Raw genomic sequence first — 12,414 nt, 5'->3', positions numbered from 1 at the left:
CGCAGTCAGCCCGGCTGCCCCTTCAAGCTTGCCAGTCCTTTACCTTGTTAGACACAGCCGCAGAACAGCAGCCAAGACTGTGGTCCTTTCAGAGCTACGTTGGGCGCAGGCCAGGGCCTTCTGTGCCGCAGGAACAGTACCCTTTCTTGATCCACTGAGCAAGGACTGAACGCCCTCCTGCTGGTGCCCAGCATTATCTGGGTGCCATGCCGTCTTCAGGGTCTGCTTTTGCTCAGTTACATCTCGCTCCAGCTGGATGAGAGGGGTGTAAGCGCCAGGCTCATTTCTAGGCGCTTTGCCCACATTCTCTCTTGCGTCCTCCTAATCGTCCTGAGAGGCGGCATTGTTTTATGTTGTATCCACCTGGGACACTGAGGCAAGGGGGAGCAACAGGACTCCTCTCTGGTGGCACATATGGTTAGGGATAGAGATTGGACCTTGGGTGGAAACAACAGACCAGTGAGTGCTGGCTGGGCCAGGGACCACCAGGGACAGGGCCTTTTAGATGCTCAGAACGGAGGTGGGGACCAGAGAGGGAAAGAGCAAGAGAGCCAGCTGTGGGCGAAGTAGGAAAATCTGGGACTCGGCTCTCCACTGGTCTCCTTTCCTCACTCCCCCTTGGGGACAGATTCCTACCCCACCCCATCCACTGGGCAAAGTCCTGCTCCTCAGCCCTCATTTCTTGGCTTCTGGGCCCCAACCAGCACTCCTGTGCTCCTCTCTCTCTCTCTCCCTCCCTCCATCTCTGTCTTTCTCTCCCTCTCTCTCCTTCTTCTCTCCCTCTCTCTCTCTCTCTGGAACTCAGGACCTTGTACTTGCAAGGCAGGCATGGTGCCACTGAGCTAAATCCCCAGCCTTCCTGGTTGTGTTTCTGAGGAAAGTCACTTCAGTCTCTCTGAGCCTCCCTCTTCTCACTTGGGAAAATTGGAATATGGCCTCACACTGCTGGGGGCAGGTAAGTGAGGTAAGGAATATAGTGACACATTACAAATGAGATGGTGGGACTGGGGATTTAGCTCTGTGGTTTTTGCCACCTGCCTTGCAATAGCAAGGTCCCGAGTTTGATCCCCAGTACAAAAAAAACAAAAAAACTACTTCACAAATGAGATGGATGCCCCAAAACACCAGGGTTCACGGTCCTTTATCCATACTACTCAAGCAATACCCCAGCACAAATACCCTGTCCCGTCCCACACACCCTTGTCCCTCGATAACCTCAGCTAGCTGTATAGGTCTGGTAGCTGCATCACCCTGACACATCATCGCATGCACCCCTCTCCTCCCTCTATGGAGGATGCTTAGGCCACACTGGACAGAGAAGAGACAGATGTGAGTGCTCAGCTGCTGGGGGCTTGGGAGCGGCCCCGGAGTTCCCGGTACCTCACCAACTACTCCGTAACCAGCCCTGGTACTGTGTGCAGTTAGGTAGTAGCATGTCACAGGATGACTGAACTTTAAGAGGCCGTTCCCGCTGTCCATGATTTCCTTCCTTGCTGACTGTCAGGAGCAGGCCTGGCATTCCCTATACAGTGGTGTGTGGGGAGCTGAGGCGAGCCGGGCAGTGCAAGTGGTCCCAGCCAGACGAGATCTGGAGCAGGAGGCCCTCATCCTCTTCCTGCCCACCTTCTCCCTCTGCTTTCATGGGCTGAGTTGGTAAGAGGGGACGCCTTTATTCATAATGATTAGGGGGTCCCAAATTTAAAATGTCCTGCCTCAAAGGCAAGGACAGGAACATATATAGTCAAGAGTTTCCACACAAAATACACAGGTGTCCTAATTCCCAGAAGCAACCTCTCTTGGCCTCTGTGACATTATTCATCCTTGATTGTCCCGGGAGGCCCGCCCCACCTGTGAGATGGACCAACGGATGCAGATTTGTGTGGGGAAACTTAGTCATGAGCATCAGACTCCTGTCTGATGAGAGCCACATCCTTAGGACAACGTCAGTGAGTCACTGACTCGGTGAGTCACCTTGTCCAGCTGAAGAGAGCTGTGAGATCTTCTTCGCACAACTTTTACCTTCTAGTTGGTCATGAGTAAGAAAACTATGTGGGGCCCAGAGAGGAGAAGCAACTCAGTCCTGGTCCCAGGACTCATAAGTGACAAAGTAGAGGCTGGAAGGCCTAAGCTGCAGGCCCACACATCTCAGAATGTCCCGAAGGCCGGGACAGGAGGTGTGTGGCCCAGGCAGTCTCCTGGCAGGTGGGCTGGCAGCTCAGCCTCAGCCCTCTGGGGAAGGGAAGAGCTTGGGGCGCCTTCACACCCCAGGCGCCAGGCCTGGATTAGAGGTGGCTTCCTGCTTGGCCCTCATCCAAGGCCATTTCACAATGCAGGGAAGAGCTGGGCTCAGAGCACAGACTGCTGCTCTCTCCACCCACTCAGGCCCCTGGAGAGGGAGCCCAGGCTCTGCCTGAGGTTTGGGGTGAAAAGAGCTACAGAAGAGAGATGGAGCCTGGCCACCCCATTGCAAAGACTCCATGCCCAGACCCCAAGCTGGAGGTGAGGGCAGCCTCCCTGTGTCATAAAGAGGCAGCAGGACTGTGGTATTCTGGGGACTGGGGCCAGGCCACCCTTCTCTTTCCATCCTGACATCCCAGGTCTGGGTGAACCAACTTCAGTGCAGGCAGGAACATGAGAGACCCATCCCTGAGGATTTACTGTGCTCTTGCAAAGGAGTCAGTTCCAAGCTCTGTTCTAGGGGACATACTTTTTAAGTAGGAGGCAGTCATTAGGGAGGCAAAGCGTCCTGTCTCTAAGGTATATGTGTGTGTGTGTGTGTGTGTGTGTCTGTGGTACTGGGCATTGAGCCCAGGACCCTCACACTGAGTTACATCTCTAGCCTTTTTCATTCTTTTAATAAAGAGACAGGATCTGGCTAAATTGCCAAGTTGCCCAGACTGGGTTTGAATTTGTGATCTTCCTGCCTTGGCCTCCCAGAATGCTGGGATTATAGGTATGTGCCACCACTCCTCATCCCTATTATAGATCTTGAAGAGGAGACAGAACAGATGAGGTGACCTGTCAGACTGCAGGAGAAGGCAGGGGGAAGCCAGGGCCTGTCTTCTTGCCGCAGCAGTGGGGTGTCTTCACTCTGGACAGAGGCCCAGGGAAGAGAAGGGACTGAGGGGGTCCAGAGATAGGGTGCAGGGGAGTGGCCCTGAGAGGAAGATGGGGCAGACATGAAGAAACACATTCAGGGACAGGGCCCTGTTAGAGCGGGAGGCGGGGGTGGTGGTGAGCTTCGAGGCTGACCCTGTGCCTGGCATGCAGCCCTCCTCCACATCCCTGGAAGGGTCTGGCTGGCAGAGGCAGGACAGCCTGGGAGTGCTGGTACTGGTGTGGTGGTGTCAGCGCTCATCTCCTTCGCCCCTGAGGAGCCCGGGCAGCTGGAAGTGGCCGTGTGAGGCTCCAAGGCTGTGCGGGAGGCTTTCACTCTCCTTCTTGGCTGCAGCCCTGCAAAACAAACTGTCCCTCCAGAAGCCCTGGGGACAGAGGACTCACACCTGCCCCCGGGTCAGCCTGGATGGGAGCCCAGCAGGGACCACAACTGACACTCAGAGGTCATTTTTTCCATCTCACACACGTGCGGATGGAATGGACTGGGGGAGCAGACACATTGGAGAACAGATAACGGGGTACAGTGACAGCTGGGAAGGACAGGTTCCACCCCTCCCACTTCTGCATCCCAGTGAGGCTGCTCCTTAGAATCCCTGTAACTGGGAATTAAGCCTTGCATTCCAGTGTAGAGGGGGAAAATCTCCCTCCACCCTCCAAGGGTTTGACACTTGAGTCTGTGAAATAAACTAACAGTGGGCAGATTAACAGGAGAAGAGGAGTACCAATTTCTTCCTTTTTTATTGCACGTGTTTTAGTACATACTGTTTACGTTCCTCGGGTGGAGTCTGTCCGTACGTGCACTCGGCACACTTCCATTCTATCCTTATCCCCTTTCCCGCCTCTCTCTCCCCACCTCTATCTCTTGATCTCCTTCCATTTGAGAAAGATCTAACTCCCTACTTCCTATTATCTTTTATTTTGCTCTTTATTTATACTGGGCTTCTCAGATAAGAGAAACCTGTGATGTTTAAGCTTGTGTTTCTGATTTATTTCACTTCACATTATGGTCTCAAGGTGCACTCATTTTTCTACAACCGACTCAAAGTTTATTCTTCTTTATGGCAGAGTAGTGCTCCATTGTATATAAATAACCACATTTTCTTTATCCATTCGTCTGTTGAAGGACATATAGGCTACTGCCAAGATTTAGAATTGTGCTGCTATAAACATGAGTATGCATGTGTCATTGTAATATGATGTCTTTAACTCTTTTGGAAAGATACCTAGAAGGGAAGTAGCTGGATCAAATGGAATTTCTGGTCTTAGTTTTTTGAGGAAGCTCCATCGTGAGGCCAGGCATGGCAATGCACACCTGTAGTCTCAGCACTCAGGAGGCTGAGGCGGGAGAATTGCTGTGAGTTGGAGGCCAGCCTGGACTACATAGTGAGTTCAAGCCCAGCTAGAACTACATAGTGAGGCTCTGTCTCAAAAAGACCCAGACAAACAAGCCAAAAAACCCAATATTGATCTCCATAGTGGTTGTAAGAGTTTACATTCCCACCAGCAATGTAGAAGGGTTCCTTTTTCCCCATAGCCTCTCCAGCATGTGTTATCATTTAATTTCTGGATGATCGCCATTCTCACTTGGGGGCACCATGGGAAAAAAATAACCCAGTAAGATCTAGACGCTTACATACCCTCCTCATACAAGTTGAGGGTTCAAGCAGTTTAGAGGAGAGTGAGTGGTTTGGAGAAAAGATGAACTGTCCCAGAAGGAGGAAAGATGAATTGTCACATGTGACCGGCTGAAACAAAGGCTGTCTGAGTGTGGGGTCACCTCCAGACTCAAGTGATACTGTTTTGGGGTTTTTTTTTGTTGGTGGTGGTTTTTTGGTACCAGGGATTGAACTCTGGGCCTTGCACTTTTGAGGCAGGCGGCAGAATCACTGAGCTAAATCCCTGGCCAAAGTGATACTGTTAATCTTCCCTGGTGATGGGTTTGAGGGAGGATTTATGACGATTAAGCTCCTTTTGGAGGATTTATCCTTAGACACACAAGAAAGTTCACAGAAACTGAACTTTGCTGCCCCAGGGGCCTTCAGTGTGACGTGACCAGGGCCCCAAAGCGACACATCTGGGGTGGCATCCCTGAACTTTCTCAGCAGTTACAGCTAACACTTGGCACAGCTTCGGATGGACTGTTAGCCAGTCAGCCATGGTGGGAATTCCCATGCCAAGTCCGTGGGAATTCCCCTGACAGTATCAAGGGCTGACATCTGTCTCTCTAGGACCCACAGTGTGCTGAGAGGCCTTGGGAGCAGGTGGAACCTGGAAGGAGCCAAGGTGGAGGCCCAAAGGAGCCATGCTTTTCCTGAGGCCAGACCTAGGACCAGTGCTGAGAGCAATGCCTGGTAGGCAGCCATGTGGGAAAAGCCCCAGACCTCCTAGTGCCCTCTTTCTCTCTTCTGAAACTCTCTACATTTGCCCTGCAGGCCTCAGCAGCCCCTAGGAAGAAAAACCTAGTTCATCTCCACGTTTACACTGTCTGAGGCCTTTTCTGAGGCTGTCAGCCCCTTTCTGAGGCTCACACTGCTTTCTGGCTTTCGCCAGACTCCCCGGGTCAATGGGCTCTGAGCTATTTTGAAAGGAGCTGCAATTCTAGGCCCCTTCAATTCTAGGCAGCTTCAGGGCCAGGTAGAAGTGGGGGGTGCGGGGGTATGGTAGAAGGGAACATGTGGTAAAAGGTCGAACGTGCCTTCGACCTCCATGGCTGTGCCCTGCCAAGTCCAGGGTTGGCAAAAAGCAAAGGGAGAGATGAAGAACGCCAGACTAGGCCATGTGTGGTGATTCTACCTGCACCGAAAAGGAGCAGACCTGGGCTTGGCCTGCTGCTCTGCGTGTGTGTGTGTGTGTGTGTGTGTGTGTGTGTGTGTGTGTGCGTGTGTGTGCACCCATATGTGAAAGTGTACACATAAGATGGTGGGTGTCGGTTGGCCTAGGTGGGCCCTGGCAGTCACAGTACAGAAAATGCCAACTTCTGTTTGCTGCCAAGGCCAATGGTGCTGGGAGCTGCAGAGCCAGAGTCCTGACCCTGCCCATCCCAAGATGCTCCTTCCCACAGCAGACCGGAAGCAGAGTATGGAGGCTGGAAGGAGACAGCTGGGGAGGCAGGAAGAGGGGTTTTATCTTCAAGGAAGGCTCAGCTCAGCCAGGTGCCTTCCTCACCTCCAATGCAGCCTTTCCGTCTCTTTGGCAAGGGGCACTTGATGAGCAATAGCTTTGTCCAGGATGCTTTTCAGGTCCCCAAGTTCCACTTCTGAAACACATATACTGCCTCAATAGGAGGTACAGATTGATACGTCCCAGGACAGTCCTGCTGGGACCATGTGGAAGAGGGGCACTTAGAAGAGAGAAAAAATTTGGAAAAATTGAGGCTAGCTGGCAGGGCAACATGGGAGGCGAGAGAAATGTTGGGGCCGGAGAAGGGGTCAGAGTGAGAGAGCAAACTGGCCTGTTTGGTTGTTCATTCTGACACCAATTCTCGGCCACCAATCCGGCTCCCCTGCAATTCGACTCAGGGCCATTTCTGATAGTAACCATGCGGAGAGTGCCAGATCCCACAGGCTGCAGGGCAAAGTCCCCAAGAAGACTGCCCTCGCTCAGACATCAGTTGCAAGTGGGGTCCTTGAGCTCTTCGTACTTCGTCTACCAATCTGGAGGTTCTCGGCACTCCCCTCAACATGCGATAGTTTGCCCGAATGACTCACCAAAGTCACCATAAGCACTGCCGTGACAGTTACAGTTCTGTTATAAAATATGACTCATGAACGCCAAAGGGAACACACGCAGAGGGCAGGTTATGGGAGGAGGACTTGTGGGCGCCTTCTCTCCATGGAATCAGGTGACTTGCTGTGTTTACCAACTGGGTAGCTCCTCTCAGTTTCCATGCCCAGAGTTTTTATGCGGGGTTGTATTCCGTGGCTGTGATGGACAGACCGTGTGACGAACTCAATCTACAGCCCTTTCCTGTCCAGAATGCAGTAGGGTAAGGACATTACCAGCCCTCAGATCACATGCTCAGTCTTTCTGGTGTGGCCACAGTCTAAGGGCTGCCATGAGTCACCTCATTAGCCCAAACCCAGGTATGGTGGAAATGGCCTCATTGTGAACCAAAAGACACTCCCAGCACTCAGGATGTGCCGAGGGTGTTTGAAGCTCTGGGCCAGCAAACACAAAGATCAAGTGCATTTTTAAAATCACCCTGCAGATTGGAATGAACAATTACTGCAGCAAAAAGCAGAGGTGATGAGAACAGAAATGCAGGATGGGGTGGGTTTATGAGGTCAGAAATTGAGTATGCCCTAAAGTACGACAATATGACATGCTGAACCAATGACCTACAGCCCCAAAGCCTCTGACTTCTGCATCCCTGGCCCCTGCCTTTTCTCTCTATCCTCTCTCTCCCAAAGCACAGGGAGAAACTTTCTCTGAAGTTCCTTTTCTACCTAAAGACCAGATCTGACAAAGAGGAACAGAATTGCTTTCAATCATTTTATTGAAACTTCATTAACCAAGACTAAACTTCCATCACAGAGGAAGTGACTGAAAATCAAGCACCCAGAGGAATTTGGTCCCTGGCCATAATCTGTTCTTCAGCTTATCCATCTCCTTTAAAAATCTTTTACTTCTACAGATTACTCCTTTCCCCTCCACCATCTCCCTCTCTCCTATGAAAAGGATGTTTAAGCCTCAACCATTGGGCTCTTCTTTGAGTTTATTTTGTGTATTTCCTGTCTACATGTGCACATTAATCGATGTGTATACTTTTTCTCCTGTTAATCGGCCTATTGTTGGTTTACTGTAGTTGACTCAGTTATCCAGCTTTCAGAGGCAGAGTTTAAACTTCCCTATGGTGGCACTGGGAGAGGAAGTCACACCCACTCCTGAGGAAGTGGGGGCAGAGGACAAGCAGTAGAGACAACTCCCTCACTTCACAGTCTGGGTGGAATTCTCCATTCTTTCTTATCTTTATGTCTCCCAAACACTTCATCAAGAAGCAGAAAGCATCCCCAGTCTGTGTCAGCACCAGGATCTCCAGGACTCAGTCTGCCTTCCTCCACCTCATTCCACCCAACTGAAATGTGTGCCCCTTCTACACCCCCTAGGACAAGGACACATGTCTGTTCTAAGCCTAGTACAGCCTGACAAGCAGTATGTGTGACATGTGCACAGAATACACTCACCAGATTCTCCTGGAGAATGTCATCCTTCTTACATTTAGGAAAATCAAGAGAGTAGGGGGATGAGAAGGGAAAAATGAGAAAGAAGGTGGGAGATGGGAAAGGGCATGGCTGGCCTTTCCCAGGACCCTGGACCTCTGGCCCTCTTACCAGAGAACTCTGCTCCCTGTAGGTGCTCTGCCAGCAGGCCGGTGACAGCAAGGTGAGAAGTTAGAGCAGCAGGAAAAAGCAGATGGGCAGCGTTACATGTTGCACAACCCTCTGGGGTCAAGCATAGCTGTAAAGGGCTGTCTGGGAAATGGGACAGCTTTCCTCGTCAATGGCTTCCAGCCCCTTTGACAGTCCCAGACCAGTGTCCGAGCCCTACTGAGCTGAAATCTACTCTCCAAATCCCTCACTGCTGGCACAAGTTTGGAGAAGGACTAGTGGGAGACTCAGGGTGCCACACCTTAGAGGTGAGGCTTCCTTCTGCCTCTCCCTGGCTCCATGACTTGGAAGGAAATGTTCAAAACAGAATGAGTAGCCAGGGATTTAGCTCAGTGGTGTCGCCGCCTACCTCACAAGCCCAAGATCCCAAGTTCGATTCCCGGTACCAGAGTCAGAGAGAGAGAGAATGAGTATACAAGAAGAGGGACACAGTGCCAAGGTCTCTAGTGGCCTCTGAAGCTGCTGGGTCCAGGACAGTGCCCTGGCCTCTGCCTGGAGGTGCATCTGAGGCAGGCGTTTGTCCATCACACCCACGGACCCCACGCTGCCTGTACCCTCCATGGCCAGCTACCTCCCCACTCTCCTGTTGCGCATGCTATCCATGGAGAAACTTCAGTTTAAGAATGGAGGAAGGTCTGCTCCCAAGAAATAGTTAATGTGTTCCCCTCTCCAGGCCCCATGCACCTGCAGCCTGTGGTGCAGTTTCCCACAGCTGCAGCTGGCACAGCGGCAGCCCCCTCCGTCCCAGGGAATCCGAGAGGCCCCAGGGCCTGAGGCACCAGGAGGGGCTCCTTGGCCCTCACTAGCAGCTGGGGTGGCAAAGGAAGGTCTTGCAGCCCTCTGGCCACAGGAGTGCTCTGGCTGAGGGTCCAACGTGGGGTTCCAGCTTTGACTCCAAAGACAGGGATTCGGGCCTGGGTGATGGGGAAGGTTTGCTGAAAAGGAAAGCCAGCCACAACCCCTGCTGCCAGGCCCTACTGACTTTCAGAAGAAGCCAACTGGCCTCTGGAGTGTAGGCTTGGCTTCCCCTGAGGTGGTAAGAGGTAAGTGTGAGAGGTGAGGGGGAAGGACAGGAAGGAAGAGGAGGAAGTGAGACTTGGCAGGCCAGGCTTCTGCTGGGCAAACAGTCTTGAACTCACAATACTAAGATGTGGGTCTTCTGGAAGAACCCAGTCTCCATCTATCCTAGAAAAAGGCAGGTGGCTACAGAGCCCTGGGTGAATGCCCAGCTGCCCTCTGGGCCCAACACATGTGCTCAGGGGTGTCCCTGAGGCCATGAGGCAGTAAGAGCTAGGAGCTACCAGATATCTACCTGAACAGCAGTAGCCAGGTCCAGAAGCTCAGCTCACCCTAACACTCTGCCAGTGTTCCAGCCCTGGGCTGCTGGGCACATGCTCAGATTGCAGGGGAACGTCTGTCTGATGGCTCTGCCCAGGTCATAGCCCAAGGAGGGATGGTCGCTTGGGTCCAGAGCCAAAGCCTGGGAATATGGAGGGATGGAAAGGCAGGAATCTGACAGGCACAGGCTGTGACAGAGCCAGGGCTCCAGGGAAACTGATTCCATTTAGCACTTTCCTGGCCAGGCCCTGTGACCTCAGGCTCATGGCCTAGGTGGCCTCTAGTCTGCAGAAAACCCCCACTGCCTCCTCAGAGATGCCTTCCCACACCTGGTAGGAAGAGGGAGGGCCACAGGCAAAGACAGAGCTAGCCACCAGCAGGAGCCCCTGGGTCAGCTGTGGGGGGAGGGGAAGTCGCAGTTGAGTCAGGCTCCTTGGCTGTGGGAGAGGTTGATGGTGAGGTGGCAGCCAAGGCTGGAGGAGGCAGGGAGCATGCTGAGCAGGCACTGGCAAGCATCCGTCTTGGCTCCCTCGTAACCTGACACTCCTACAACCAAGGCCAAGCTCAGGGCCAGTGCCAGGAGTCCTCTGTGTGCTCCGGGCCTTGCTTGACCTTTCACAGTGGTGCCTCAGGCCCAGCCCAGCGCAGCCTCCAGGCGGACGGGTGAAGCCCCGTGAGGAAAAGCTCTGAGCTCCAGGACGTCAGGCTACATGAGAAGGCCTATGAGGAGGTGGCGCTGCCTGCACTGGTTACTCATGGCTTCATGGTTGTTATTACGCTGTCTTTGCATTCACACATTAATGGTCCAGATGCCTTGTGTCAAGAAAAATCACAGAATTTTCTGTGGTGGGAGGACTAAAGCCAACATACGCAGGGTACTGTCCGACTTTCTCCTTCTGGCTCAGAGTTGCTCAGTTGGACAATTTTATATCAGTAGGGGCCTTCAACAAGCTGACCATCTCCATTTTGGAATCAGGAATCTCCCTGTCCACACACTAATCTCACGCCGCGTTCAACTAACATTGAGTGAGTACCTATTCCGAGTGACCGTGATGGTGTTGGGGACTCACTGGTGAATAAGACAAGGTCCCTGTCCTCATTGGGCTGACAGGCCACAGCCCACAGCCCACAGCCCACTGCCGAGGTGAGTAACTCTACATTCAACCACCCAGAAATGGAAACTCTCCAACCACAACTACCGAACACTTTCAGTTTCTGTTTGGTCTGGTTGTAAATTCCAGGCTAGATTTGAACTCCTAATTCTCCTACCTCAGTCTCCTAAATGCTGGCATCACAGGTGTGCACTACCACGCCCGGCTCACTTTCGGTTTCTGAAAAGAAAGACAGATTTTAAAGTATTCAGAAGGTAAGAATTCCCCAAATAGGATGGTGACTTTTTTTCATATATTTTTTTAATGTAAGAATTGTGTGGTTCAGATATAAAATGGAATAAAAAGCTCAGCGAAAACTTTTCCTCCTGTTTTCCTCTAACATTCCCAACGCCTCACAGTTTTGTTGTTTTTATTGTTGTATGTTTTTGTGGTTCTGGGGATGGATTCTAGGGCCTCTCAAAGGCTAGGTGAGTGCCCTACCACCGAGCCACATCCCCAGCCCTGTTTCTAACTTCTGATATAAAAAGTGTTTTTATTTTTCAAGTCCATCTTTATGTAAATATATGTTCTTAGTTTTCATCTTCTTTTTTTTTTCCCCTTTGGTACCGGGGATGGAACACCGGTCCTTGCTCTTGCAAGGCAGGTGGCGGCACCACTGAGCTAAATCCCCAGCCCCTTAGTTTCCTTCTTGATTGTTCAAAAAGCAGTTCGTTTTACTACCCTCATGTATTACAGGTGTGCTCCACTGGGCCAGCTGGGTTCCCCGTGTTTACAGTACAAAGTGTTCCTTGTTCTGAACCTGTTCTCTGTTCCTTGTTCTACACCCGAACTGGTTGGTTGGCCTCTAGTGCTCTACCCCTGCAGTGCCCGCTGACTCCTTTCACATGTGTGCAAGCAATTCTGCAGCTTGGGCTCAGGCTCCATGTGCGTGTGCTTTAGAGGCATGGTGCACTTGCCCCTCCATACAGCTTATGCCACTCTCCTTCTCACCAGGGTGTAGGAAAAGGACTATTTTCCCATCCCACTGGTATTTTTCTTATTTGTTTGTTGAGACAGGGTCTCACCCAGGCTGCTTTTGAATTCCTGGGCTTGAGTGATCTTCTTTCCTCAGCCTCCTAAGTAGCTACGACTTCCCAGCCTGGCTCATCTTTTTCAAGTAGGATCTTGCTAAATTGCCCAGGCTGGCCTCAAATTTACCAACCTCCTGCCTCAGCCTGCTTCATAGTTAGAACAGGTGTGCACCCCAGGGCCTGGCTGGACCTGATATTTTTAAAGAGAAAGGAAAACATAATATCAGGCACAGAGAAGAAGAAAGCAAGTGCAAACAGAAGCCCAGAGCACACAGGGCTCCAGATGGTTTTCTACAGCCCCACCTAGGATGGTGCAGAGAGCTGGGTACGAATCTTCAGGCCATGGTGTCTTCCTTGTGTTCACAGCAGCAGCTATCACTGTGATAAATG

General features: G+C 51.8%; 1 long non-coding RNA gene across 1 annotated transcript in view; it reads right to left on the bottom strand.

The window, feature by feature from the left end:
* Positions 1-4,002, bottom strand: part of LOC104862599 — a 5,174-nt gene extending 1,172 nt beyond the window's left edge. The window contains exons 1-2 of the long non-coding RNA XR_780381.1: positions 3,253-4,002; positions 44-252 (exon numbers count right to left, since the gene is read on the bottom strand). This is a non-coding gene — a long non-coding RNA (uncharacterized LOC104862599). The remainder of the gene's footprint in view (positions 1-43; positions 253-3,252) is intronic.
* Positions 4,003-12,414: the final 8,412 nt, after the last annotated feature.

This window comes from Fukomys damarensis, unplaced genomic scaffold (genome assembly GCF_012274545.1).
Source record: "Fukomys damarensis isolate Sample0158 unplaced genomic scaffold, DMR_v1.0_HiC HiC_scaffold_17, whole genome shotgun sequence".
NCBI classification, from domain to species: Eukaryota; Metazoa; Chordata; class Mammalia; order Rodentia; family Bathyergidae; genus Fukomys; species Fukomys damarensis.
The sequence above is the reverse complement of the archived record's forward strand: the minus strand, read 5'-3'. Positions and strand labels throughout refer to the sequence as shown.